Here is a 13,782-nt window from a genome sequence, read left to right on the forward strand (position 1 = left end):
TGTATGCTCTCCTATACTAGATAACAGCCCCTCACACCCTCAACCTGACACAGGTTGAATGGTGCAACAAAAATGGTGAGCAATATTGCAGCTATCCAGCCGCACAGGGATGAGCCAGACGCCAGCTCAGACGAGGAAAATAAAGATGTGCATGAATCCAGTCATCTACAAGTGGATGCATGGAGCAGAAACAGGGGTCTAGCGTGTTTTCTATGTCATAAGTAAGCATTTTTTCAAACAGCATTTTTTTATCTGCTCCTGATTCACAACAATTAGAATGCAGAGATACTCAAGTCTTGTGCAAGTTGTGCAAGTCTTCTATCCAAAAATGGTGCAAAAACATGTTAAAAACACAGTTTTCATCAGAGTGGGCCTTTACCAGAGACCAGTTCAGTATCTCCTTCCACCGCTTCACTGTGGCTCTCGGTTTTCTGCCTGAACCTTTGCTGCTATTGATTACTGAAGCTGCAACACATCAGCTAACCTTCTGGTGTTAACACAAGCTCATATTTAGATTCATTCAAGCCCAGTTCACAACAAAGTACAAAAATTGTTGGAGTCGAAACGAGAGCATCTAAAAACCTTTATTTTCCTTCGGGAATTGAATCCTCAGAGAAATGTGCAGTCTTTTCATTGCTCTGCGACAAATTAAAGTTTAAACGCCAGTTCTCCCTCTCGCTCACATTTTTACTAATGCAGTCATTTCCATTGAAGAATTTGTCTCCTGCCTGTTTTTATTTTATATTCAAAAGTCTTTCAGAATATTTTAAATGTCAGAGGAAAAGCCCAGAAAGGCCTGTCTTACAAGAAAATGACAACTTATTATTAAGACAACGCATGATTTTTGAAAACATTTTCTAGCTGGAGATAGAAAAGCTAAAAGCCTCATTTAACATCTATTACTATCCTTGGGGACAACATGTATGAGAAATAAGAAAATTCATTAGGAATTAGATCTTTTTAAGCTAAGAATAGGACAACTGGGTTGTGTACAGTCGCTTCTTTTCTTGGCCTCAGTCAACCTTCAATTATGCTGATCTAGCAGACAAATTCATTAATCTAGCAGTCACTCAAAAAAGGAAAACATGCTTTACTATCTGGAGTGTTTGACTTGCAGACCTGCCAAATTCAACATGGTCTCTTTTTAAAATCCACGTGAGCAGCAAATACCGGCTAATTTAATTCTAAAGTTTCAAACACCCCAACTTGTTTACATCCCAACAAATTCAAGTCAGGTCTGAAAAACTGGTTTGGAATGGTAAACAGTTGAGGGATGAAGTGCCAGAGGTTCAATAGGGGTGTCAGACTCAGGCCTCAAGGACAGACCCGCAGCTTTTTCAGAAACCTTGCCTGGATCAGATGAGCTTTGCCAAAAAGAGCTGAAATGGCAGGTTAGTCAGAAAACATGAGTGACACTGGCTCTGGAGGTCTGAAGTTGGACAGCACTGGGTTAAAACCACAGGTCAAGGCTCTTCAAAACACAAGTAGGAACAAGAAATGTGTTTGCGGCATTGTCCCTTATACATGGGGGAAGAACCATAATGGTTTTGAACGAGACAAACCCAAGATAGAAGGCTTGGAAACATGGAGCAGGACAGTATTCAACTATAATCAACCACATTAAAAGCATCTGAAACAGCATCTGAAACAAAAAAAACAAAATTTTTTTAGATTTCCATTATAGAGAAGAATGCTACGGGCCAAAGTGGCTCCTTTGATGGTCAAAAGTAGAGCTGTCAACTCCATAATGTTTTTATCTCAACACTTTTGTTATAGTCAGATGTTTTTTTTAAACCAAAAGAGTGACAACTACAAATATCCTTTATACAGTATTTCTACTGATCTTTAAAGTTCCCAAGGCTCATAAATACTTTTTTAAAATCCAAATATTAAACAGTAAACAATCAAACCATGTCTGCTTGGTTAAATAGATTTTTTTTAAAAAGACGGTTTCCCCTCAGTGAGGCAAACAGGCATGAAGTCTTCCAGACCAGGTTTCAGAGTTTGTCTCCAGTCTTTTTCTTCAAACAGTCTTGATATCTTCATTCCAGAGATGGGAACTTGGACTTGGGACTCATACTTGAGTCGAAACTTGTAACTTGAAACTCGACCTTATGGACTTAACATGTGGGACTTATGAAAAATTTTTCTCTGTATTTTTTAAGCTCCAGTAAATCACTTTTAGGTCTAAAATTAAAAAAAAAAAACTTTTCCATTGGGAATTCAGAGGCACACACTGCCTGTTTTGTGTCCCCAAGAGTTGTTGAAAATAGTTTGATACCAACTGGTAAGAATCAGAATCAAATTTTCACTTTATCTATGATTTTTTTAGACATGAGACTTGAAACTACAGCTGGAGTCTTGAGAATAGCAGAAAAAGTGTTTAGATAGAGTCATCTGGACTATGTTTTGAAGTTCAACTTAAAGAACGTAATCCATGACCCTTTTCAAACCACTTTTTCTGCTGTGGAACTATCCTGGGTGAAGGAGAATCATCACAGACATAAAGACCAGTTTTGGATTTGTCACCAGGCTTGACTTGAACCTTTAACCCTTGTGCTATCTTGGATGACCCCACCCTTACATTGACGTGTTCTCCCTACCATGACAAAGGTGGATAAAGGTGGAAAGATTTCATGTAATCCGTGGACACCAGTGAAGATCACAAATTATTGAAGAAAAAAGGTTCAGAACACTGTCTAGTGGGTCTAGATGACCCAACTCCCAATGTTAAAGTGCCTAGGATAGCACAAGGGTGACAAATGGACAGTTTGCAGACATTAAACATGTTCAGTCATGGGGGAGCAGATGAAGACATGTTTGTGTAGCATTGAGCAAATATGAACCATAAATATACATGCAGCTTTATTGTCTGTTATTCGCTTTTTCCGTCCCTCTGTTGGTTTCAGTGAGGGACATATGCACCCTGGGGGGTGACTGTGATTCATCCAGAGACTGAGCAGAAGAAGAATTTGATGGCTTTTTTTATTTTACAACAGGACAATGAAATCGGCTTAGAGACAAGCAGCAACTACGTCTGTACATTTTATTTTCAGAATACATAGTTGTATTTATCTCATTTTTAATTGAACATTTTATACAATTTAATTTGTCTCCGAAGTGACTCTGAAGACAGTTAATGTTTAAGTTTAATGAGTCCTTACAATTATAATTAAAATTGTGGTTGGAACTTTAGTCATTTTGAGAGATCTTTCACTTTGGAATTTTGACTTTCCATTTTGTTCATTTCACAGTATGTGATACTGCATTCCATTAGTCATGGTCAATGGTGAACATTTTTGGCATTCAGTACGAAAGTATTTAGATTTCTAAACTGTTAGAACATTATTTTACATTTTAATTTATAGTATTCAAAACTGTTTGTTGGTTTTTGGTTGAACTTCTAAAAATACATGACATATTAAAGTTTGTTTCCAATGAAAGAAGGAAAAAAGTGCAAAAAGTGAAGTATGTGCAACATATGAAGACCAACAATGAGGCCAAAAAGAGAAACCATGAGGTTAACACTGAGCTTGCAGATCACTTTTGACAACATTAAATTAAACATCCTATATCATACTTTTCTTAAGCCTTTCAGAGTAAACTGCCCATATGTTTGATCATATATTACCTCTGTCACACTTAAGAACACATTTTTTATTTTTGCAGCCATTTTCCTACCTGGAAATAAGGCGAGTCTATCTCTGAGGCACCGGCGTTCGATCCTTGTGGGTATAAAAACAAACCCATAAAGACAAACCCAACTTTTGCAAAGATGGATGTGCATATTGTGCATTTAAGAGGAAAGTATATCAGCCGATCACCGCTAGTTCCATGTAGAAAGTGGGTGCCTTTCTTCCTGGAAGGGGCTGTTTCTCACTTTATGACATCACAATGAGAGGACCCGCGCTTTTATGGATTGGGAGGGTCTGGTGCTCAGAGGTTTTTAGAAGAATACTCAGAGATGCTTGAATGGAGCAAATACCGCTTTAGGATTGTTTTTTGTGAGGTATGAACATTATCTTAAACTTAAAAACTCAAAAAGTTGATTTTGCCTGGAAACCCTTGTGCTATCTTATATGACCCCACCCTTACATTGACGTGTTCTCCCTACCATGACAAAGGTGGATTAAGGTGGAAAGATTTCATATAATCCATGGACACCTGTGAGGTTCACAAGTCATTGAAAAAAAAAGTTCAGAGCACTGTCTAGTCTAGTGGGTCTAGATGACCCCACTCCCAATGTTAAAGTTAGGGTTAATGTAATTTTAAAAAAGAATTGAAAGAAAAGTCTAGATTTGTGGTTTTAGGTCATCTTTTTACAGGAGCGTCTCTGTTCCTCACCTTAGCGCTTACACCTCTCTCTTGTTATTCTCACATAGAAAACATAAAGCACAGCCAAATTCCCGAGTGCAAACACTGACAAGACATGACACTGAGCCTGTAATTAGTTTGATCACGTTAACAGCATCTAACAGCAAACTTTATCCATAAAACAGACTATTAACATAAATGTCAACCACTGAAAAGATCACCTTTAAAATAAGATGAAAAAACAATTTATAGGGGGTGACAGATTTCTTATTAGGAACTGATTGAAATTGGAAATCCGTGCTGTAAATTGAAGCCTGAACTGCAAACAGCCCCGATATTTACATGCAACTAGAATGCTGCAGCAAAATGTTGCTCCTTTTAGATTTTGTACTGCCATGAGTGGAAAGCTCGTTGTTTATTAATCTGTGTTCATAACAAGTCGTGACACAGTAAATCAATACACCTGGCATAACACAGTACAGGCTTAAATATTTGCTCCGAGGCTGCTGTGATCCATAGCCTCCATAACCAGCAAAACTGGAGCCATCTTCCTTGACTATAGGAAACGTGGGCAAAAACATGAAAAGCCCCCACAGGGACACATTCATTACATCAATTCCAAGAAACGGCACGACAATGATGAGCATCCGGGTTGAGCTCAGAGGTCTGCAGGTTTGACGCTTTTCTTCATCTTTAATGATTCCTGTCTGCACAATGTGGGATTTAAAAACCAAAACAACATGATACTCAGACGTAAAAGCAAAGAAAAAGAAGGCCTGAAGCTGCAATTTACTATACGGCTGTAGGATTTTTCTTTTATGTCAAGCTGAAGCAGAAACACAGCAGCTTTCTATCCATTGACAAACACCCACATTAAAAGTCATGTCGCTCCTTGGAATTTAGAAAACACACAGCTAATGTATGAAAATAAAAATGCATCCTGGATGTCAGAGTCAGGCGGATCCTGAGACTATAGGGTGTGATGGACAGAATAACATATAAACAGACTTCGTGTTGTACTGGTGCTGTATTTTATCTCCAACACCAAACTCAGCTCACATTTCTTCATTTAATTTTGATATGAGGATAAAACTGGGTTTGGGGATGAAGAGGAGGTGAACATTAAAAGTTGCTGCTTTCTTCAAAAATGTACTGACTGCGATTTTTTCTGACTAAAATTTAATACATTTGGAACAAACATGCAAGAAGCAATGTTCCTTTCTTCAAATGTTTTATCCTAATTTGTTTTCAGTGGTGTAGACTTATAAATCAAATTATTCCATATATCATCAATCAACATCTGAGAAGAGTAAACTTCTTGTGCCACGCGCAACAAGTTTAGCAGAACTGTCAGATTTTCAAAAAGGTCACATTGTTGGTGCAATCTGAGGCTGGTCTTAGCCAAAGAAAAAAGGTAAAAAAAAAAAAAAATGTTTACAACTGTTAATAGAATTAAAGTACAATTTAAAGCAAAGAATCAACAGATTGTCATCCCCGCTGACCTAGGCCTTTGGAAAGGAAGCTTTGTTGTTTAAAGAGAATCGTGGAAAATAAAAAGACTGCTGAAAAGCTCATTAGTTCAATGTTAGAAGGGTTTCTGAATTACAAAATGGAAAGAGAATGTCTCCTAGTCCTACCAACTGATTGCATTTCCTTTGTTCACTTTGCATATTGTTAGTTTTAGCAGCACAGCAGTGCTCCACAGCCTTCTCACTACCATTTCTGTTTAATGAACATATTAGCTCATGGGGCTGAAAGTGACACTTCAAGGAACATTGTCTTTTTTAGCATCTTCTTGTGGCATTTTTCTCATGATGGGGGGACATGTATTAAGAAAAATTAAGCTTAAAATTGGATTTCTGAGTACTTCTTTATTAATTTATCTGCTTGCAGACAAATAGATCCGCGTATGTCTTCGTTTTCTACATCCAATCTGGCATCTGGCTTGAAAACCATACGACTAGATAGCTCCAATATTGCTCACCATTTTTGTTGGGATTTGTTTCGACCCCTGTCCATAACATAGAAGTAAATTTATAATGAAATATCCCTGCTCTGCAGAAACTATGCCCTCAAAAATGACACAATTTTTAAATTTTAGGAAAAAACTGGGTCATCATAATTAAAAGACCACTGGGAACGCTTTTACAACAGATCAAAATATGATCGGAGTGGGCACTGCTGCATTAGCCTGTCTATTTGGCAGAAAATGTGCAAAAAGTAATTGACTTTTTTGGGAAATAACAAAGGAAGCATGAAAGGCCACAATAAGTTATCAGTCACAGTTTTTTATTTTATTGACAATTGACAAAACATTATTACTTAATATTTCTCTGCAGGTATCTGCTATTGCTTTATGAATCAGGATGCATCATGATTAGGAAAATTCAACAATGGTTGAAGACAAAGCGGCTGACACGCCTGTATGTGTCAGGTCTGTCCCCCGTGCAGAGACACTGTCTGCTGTGTCTCAATGGCAGTCGTGAGCTACGTGATGCATGCTAAAATAATTGCAATTTAATTGCAGTCAAAGCATCTCTTTTAATTGTTTTTTTTCCTACATGGTTTGTGGTTGTTAATGCAGAAAACTGCTTTAGGAGTGTATTTTTCAGCTGTTCATTAACTATGAATATTTAAATACATTTTAGTCTTATACATCTTTTCCTTACTTTTTCACATCTTACTTCTTTACCCTGTGCCGTTTTGTGTATCAAAACATCCTAAGGGGCACATTTCAAAATAAAAGCATTAGGAAAGCATAATTAAAGGTTAAAGAGCGGACCTCCATGTCACACTTCCTACTGTAAATATTGTCTCATATGATCCTCACACAGTAGGAATTTAAGAAACAAAGGCCTTCTAGATTAGAAAAAGTAAAAAAAAAACGAGTATTTCTATTAAAAGAGCAGTACAGAAAAAGTAAATGTATTTGCACATGGATGCTGTGTTTTTTTTTCTTTTCGCTATAGCTGGTTGTTGCAGCCCATAATACTCGCTGGCATGACGCAACAACCCACAGGCTCTGCCAAACCGGTAAAGCCTGATGAGGATGGCATTAAACTGAAGATTACGCAGACAAATCTACTGGGAACAAATCCTGAGTTTAAACTGAATGATAAAAAAAGGCAAAACAAACTTGTGGTTACAGTTTTCCCGCACAGACACCTTTTGTTGACCCCCTATCACACCACAGATCTGGAAAGAATGTGCTCAAAATGTCGTTATCCTTCAAGACACAGGTTAGTGTGCCAGCAGGTCAAAACGTACTAGAAATCCAAATTTGGATGCTATTTAACGCACAATTAATCTCACATGAAATGGGTTTTATATGTATAGACTAAATTAGAAATAGTTCATGGATAGTGACAGTGTTGGTTTGAAGAGCCCAATTAAGAGACCCAAGTGTTTCTGAAGCTGAATAATGCAACACAGTGACTGAGCCTCTGGAGTCTGTGTTGGATGTAAGTCTCTCTCCCTCTCTCTCTCTCTCTCTCTCTCTCTCTCACACGCACACACACCCATGCACACACCCACACACACACACACACCCACACACACACACACACACACACACACACACACACAGGGATATCACAACTTTCCAGCTAATAGAGTAAGTTAAGTGCAGCTGAAAGAGCTGAAAAAGAGGAAAACTGGGCAAGGATGTGAATAATAGAACTGAAAGTTTGACTTAACTGGGCCCAGATAAAACAGCCTAAGATGGGTGGATGAGACTGGAACATAACTGAAGCCACACTGTCAGCTCAGATGTACTGTCCTCAAAAAGAATTTGATATAAACCTTAACAGCCCAGTACACAACAACAGAGAACTGGAGCCATGAAGCTGCATGTACGCTGGAGCAAGACTGACCCTCATATTGGATGGCATTGATTTGCACATTACAGCACCTTAAAATTGCTTTTTTGAAAAGAAAAATCTTCCAGCTACTGTATCTATTTTAGCCGCTAATTACAAGAAAAGAGTGCCAAATCTAAAAACTTTGCTGTGCGCCTGGCTTGTTATGTGATTACTTTTGTTTGATTAAAACCTGCACAAACAACCAAAGCGATATGTTAAAAAAAAAACAAAAAAACTCCCCAGCTGTGGATGATTCTGAAACTAGTGAAGGATCCCTGATTGACTGATGGGACACATGATCTGGGGAAATTGCCTGCATGTCTGCAGACTCATTTCCTTTGGTGAACTATGTAGGACACTTGAATATGGATGAGTTCTAACTTTGAAAAGCCACACACAAGTAAATCTAGTACAAAAAAACAGAATACACAATTGTCCTAAATACTTGCTTGTTTGTTAGAAATGCTAAAAAATGCTCAAAAAACAGAAATGATTTGAAAGTGACTATGGATTTAGGAAACAAAGCATTCTAGCACCCAAAAAGTTTTGAATGAAATTGTTCATGGACTCCAACAACACTAGTGTTTACTGGTAAGTCGCTTCTTTGCTGCACTTGGGAAATCTTTTTAACCAGGTTTAAAGTTCCAAAGAGAACACCGGGAATGACAAGTGCACATATTTTCTGTAGCAGAGGAAAAAGAGCAAATGGTGATGTTTTGGATTGTGTATTCATCCTGGTCTGTTGTGGCTTGATTACAGCTGTCAGTACAGGTGAAGGGGGTTTTGGGGTTTTCCAGGCTGTAGAAGGTTGTAGAGAGGAGAGGCCACATCTTAAGAAGAGTGTATTGCAGTTTCCTTGAGGATCTAGCATCCACCTCATGAAAATGGAATCTACCATTGCCGTGCATGTAGTAGGTGTATTGTGTAATGTTTGTAAGGATAACATAAGTTACATTATGCACTAATGATGTCGCACGGCGCCTCTGCTCCAGTCATTAGTATGGTGCTCGCACTGGCTCCTTCCTGACTGAACGCGTATGCTGCACAGTAGATGTGTAAGAGATGTCAATAGGATGCCCACATAAATTATGCTCTGATTGTCTAATTTCCTCATTTCTAACAGTCTGGTGTCTGGGGGTGAAAAAAAGGAAGATCTGTACGACATGCACTCGTCTGACCTACTTCCCCCTCACTTACCCTTACGAGTTGCTTGAGTGTTCAAGTGTTCACTACGACCTGTCTCCTGCAGCAAACCCATAGCGAAAAATGTGAATGAACATTTTCATTTTACAACTGTGATCTTAAAATTTTGCAAGGGCCACTTGTGTGGTCATTGCAAGTTTGCCCATTTCTCACTCACAGACAGCCCATGACCACCGTAAGGGCAGTTGTGACTATACCATGAAACAGTGATAGAGTTTCAATCTATACTGACTAAGTAAAGTTGGGTAGGATTTTTCGTGAGACTTCACCAGGTCCAGTCATTTTTCCAAGCAAAAAACGCTCCATTGTATGAAGATAGATACGGAAATGTAGTAAAAAGTTTAATTAAAGCATAAACTGTCTTGATAAAGGAAGTTAAATTACATAATTTACTACCTAAGAGAAGAAGTGCTTTAGTGGGAGAACTATAGAATTCCTCCTCCGAGGGTTGCAGTTCTTCGGTAATGGTGAAAGATTTCAATGAAAAATGACTCTTCATACTGTACTTCACACTGCAGCCTGCTTTCACTGCTGCTTTTGCCATATACACTGAATCCTTTAGGGCTATTCCTTTCTTCTTTAAACACTGTACGCTTCTATAATAACCAAAATCAGCCTTTTTGCATTGCAGAAAGCCCTGCTCAGAATGACAAATGCCTCAGTGCAGGTCATAACCAGAAAAGGAAGTTACCCACATCCTTCTTTGCCACAGAAAGGAAAGGGATGAGTCCTCACGCCGCAGAGCATTGGCACTAAAAGCAAACGGTCCCTCCCTGCCCTGCCAGTGCTGCCGTCAGCACAAAGCCATAATTAACTAGATGATAGAGGACGTGCTAATTAGGATCCAGAGCTAAGTCTAACGTAACCACAGTGCATTTTGCACATGCCATGCAGACCTGGATCTTTCCTCTTGACTCAGCTTATACTTTGCACGTTTACCAATTACTAGGGATTACACTACACACAGAGCGTCACTTGCAATGAGGAGTTTTGAATTAAGTTTTAAGCTGCGTTTACAACAAGCATGATTCAGTAGGGAGTCCAGTTTCAACGTTAAGTCAATTTACAGACTTGATCTGAGGTTCTGCGGTGTGATTTGGGCGTCGTGTCTAGAGTTAAAAAGTCTTCACTTTGGCAAGGACGGCGTGTTGCGTCAAACAATTATTTAGGCTGCAACTGTATATTTTAACAGACTAGGAAGAGTCTTTCCAGAACTAAACTCAGAGCGATAATGGTTTCACTCCTTGCCTTTTGGTCTTGAACACCTGAATTCAAGGGTCTAAGTGTAGTTGCAAATGAATCAGTTGAGTTCATCTACTGCAGGGGTGTTAAACTCATTTTCACTGAGGGCCACATCAGCATAGTGGTTGTCCTCAAAGGGCCAGATATAACTTATACATTTAACTAAATGTAATGAAAAATAAACGTAACTACTCCTTAATGTTAAATAACTCATTTATTTAATAATTCTAACTTTTTAAAGTGACAATTACAGTTGCACAGAAAACATAGGTTTGCTTGTTACTTTAGCATAAATCCTTTTACATTTGATTCTGTCAGGTTAGGTTACATGGACAGTGTTTAAGTCCTAATGTTTAGTTGCCCAATCCAATATTTTAAGTCCAATTCCCCCCTAGATATGAATAAATACACACCAATTTTTATTTTTTATTTTAAGAAATGAAAAACCTTTATGCTGTCGCGGGCCACATAAAATGACATGGCGGGCCACATTTGGCCCGCGGGCCTTGAGTTTGATACTTGTGATCTACTGTGTGAATCCAAACGGATCATCACATGGAGGGTGTTACAGGTAACTATCAACGTCACAGTTGGAGGACTGCTCGGGCGAGTAGTAGTCAACCCTGGAGCGCTAGCTCTAGTGTAGACATTCTTTCAATTACTGTACCTCTTCAACCGTTTACGCTAAGGGTGTAATGATTCATTTTAACACAGATTATAATTGATACAAAATTTGTGGTAGCCGATTCTTTTTTTTTCATTTTGAATGATCCGATTAGATCCGATTCACTGAGCTAAAATCAATCGATGACATCTTTAGCCAAAGATTCAACCAGTGTGACTCACAGATAAATAAATCTGTAACTAAATAAATACTGAACAGTGCAGGTGAAGATTTCCAGATTTCTCATATTTCTTGCAAGATGATCAAATGTAAGTTCAATATGTGTACAAACAAACATGTAAACAAGAATTAATGACAAATCATTTTGCATTTTAGTTTCCTAAAGTTCAGTCCACTGTTGTTTTTCCACATCCAAATAGTCCAAAGGGAACATTATTAGAACATTCTAGCACACTGTATGGTCACATGACTTTGGTAAATTGGGTGAAAACCTAATGCTGTTTTCAGACTATCCACTATAAAACCTTATGCCAACATGGTTTGGGCGGCAGTTTAGCTCAGGCGGTGGAGCAGGTCGACAACCGAAGGGTTGGCGGATCAATCCCCGCTCTCCCCCGCCAGCTGTCGTCCCCCCGACCTCGACTAGTCCGCAGCCCACTGCTCCCCCCAAAATATGGAGAAAAATGTCCCCGTTGTGGGATAAATAAAGTATTAATTATTATTTTATGTTATAGTAATATAAACCTACCATGTCTCAATCCGAAAGGTATTTTCAAATATGGATTTGATTATGTCGTTTTGAAATGATTTTTTAACGGTTAAGTCTGATTCGATTCTTCCTCAGAAAGATTGTTCTTGACTGTAGGAATAGTCATCGATTTATCAATACACCCCTATGTGATGAAAACAACAGAAGTGAAGTGCTCGTGCAATCAACATGAGCCAGCTCATTTTGCACCGTTATGCAACATTTTATCTTTGTAAAATGTTGCATATCGGTGCAAAGTTGACATGAAAAGGAATTTTTCTCTGCGTCAGAATCAGCTGAGTCACAATAATTGTGTAATAGCTCAAGGAGTTACCGTATGTCAAAGTGTTGTGTAGGTTTCGCTGACAAAATCTAAAGTGGTTAAACATTTTCATAAAAACAAGAGAGGAAATATTTAAAATGCTTTACATCTGTCAGCTGTCTTTTATCTCAAAGGTTTATGGAAAGTTTGTGTCATTTGCTATTCTCTCATAGAGACAGAGGCAGGACACATAAACTGTTGGTTTCCGTAGCCTCCAGCATGAACTGGTTTATTTACAGTTGTCAGTCAGTTGTTTACTAAAGGCTGAAAATCCCTGACCCTCATAATGGAGGCGAAAAACCTGCTGAAGAAAGCTAAATAACTCGTGTTTTTGATGTAATCAACCCACACCCAGTGTATTCTGACTTTTTGCTGTTCATCTTAGTTGAATGCGCTGATGCATGCAACTACATAACATATTAACTTGATTTTTTTCTGTTATTCACTGACTTGACTTCAAGACATTGTTACCTATGAATGAGAGCCTTCATTGACATACTTCCCACTTTTAGTTTTTAGTTTGATGTATTCACAATGTCAGAGAATTTATTTTCTATCTAAAAGGTAGAAAAAGTTCCAGGGATGAGAAGAAAAAAACAGACCTCAAGTCATTTATGTTTTTTTTTTTTGATAGAAATACAAAATCAGAAGAAATCTTAAGTTTTCCAAAAAGAAGCACAAAAAAACCCTCAAAAAAACAACCACACCTTGTTTATCTGCATTACATAAAATGTAGGTGTGTAAGGACTCATTGATTAATTAAAGAATAGGTTTTTTATTCCTGCGGTTCAGACGAATTTATCTGTCTGAAGTAAGTTGTTCATAAACTCCAACTATACCATCATAAAATTGTTTCAAAATAAAACAAATCAATTTTATAGATATTGGAAAATACCATTTGTTTGAAGACACGGTAGGTTTATATTACTATAACGTTAAAATGATCAAGGGCCTCATTTATAAACGTTGCGTACGCACAAAAGAAGGCGTACGCCACTTTCTACGCAATAGTTGAGATTTATAAAAAGCAAACTTGACGGGAAAATGTGCGGTCCTTCACGGAAGCTCTGACCCAGGCGTACGCACAAAAACGGGTGAAATGAGAAACGGCGACACCGTCGGCAGATGGAAGAAACACGTGAAAGTGAAAATGACAATACTGCCTCTCAGAAATAACATGAAGACTTCACAAAGAAAGTCTTACAATTAACAGCCTACACGAACACCCGTTTGATCGATCAGCAGTGAAAAAAAAATCAAACGAAAATTACAACAGAAATTCAAATGAACACTTATTTGCAAAAAGAAAAGGGAAATTTGTTCTGCAATATTGGCATGTTGTGCAATTCATCCTCATAAAATAAATATAAATAAATAAATAAAGTTAACAGAACGAAATAATGTACAAAACTGATATTCCCGTCAGTGTGTCCGTCTGGCGGAGCAGATATAGGTGCAATTAGACAGA

At 38.1% G+C, this 13,782-nt stretch overlaps 1 protein-coding gene across 9 annotated transcripts in view; it reads right to left on the reverse strand.

Annotated features, from left to right (window-relative positions):
• Positions 1 to 13,782, reverse strand: part of LOC101157361 (kazrin) — a 128,350-nt gene that overhangs the window by 33,616 nt on the left and 80,952 nt on the right. The window lies entirely within an intron of this gene.

This window comes from Oryzias latipes, chromosome 5, assembly GCF_002234675.1.
Source record: "Oryzias latipes chromosome 5, ASM223467v1".
Taxonomy (NCBI): Eukaryota; Metazoa; Chordata; class Actinopteri; order Beloniformes; family Adrianichthyidae; genus Oryzias; species Oryzias latipes.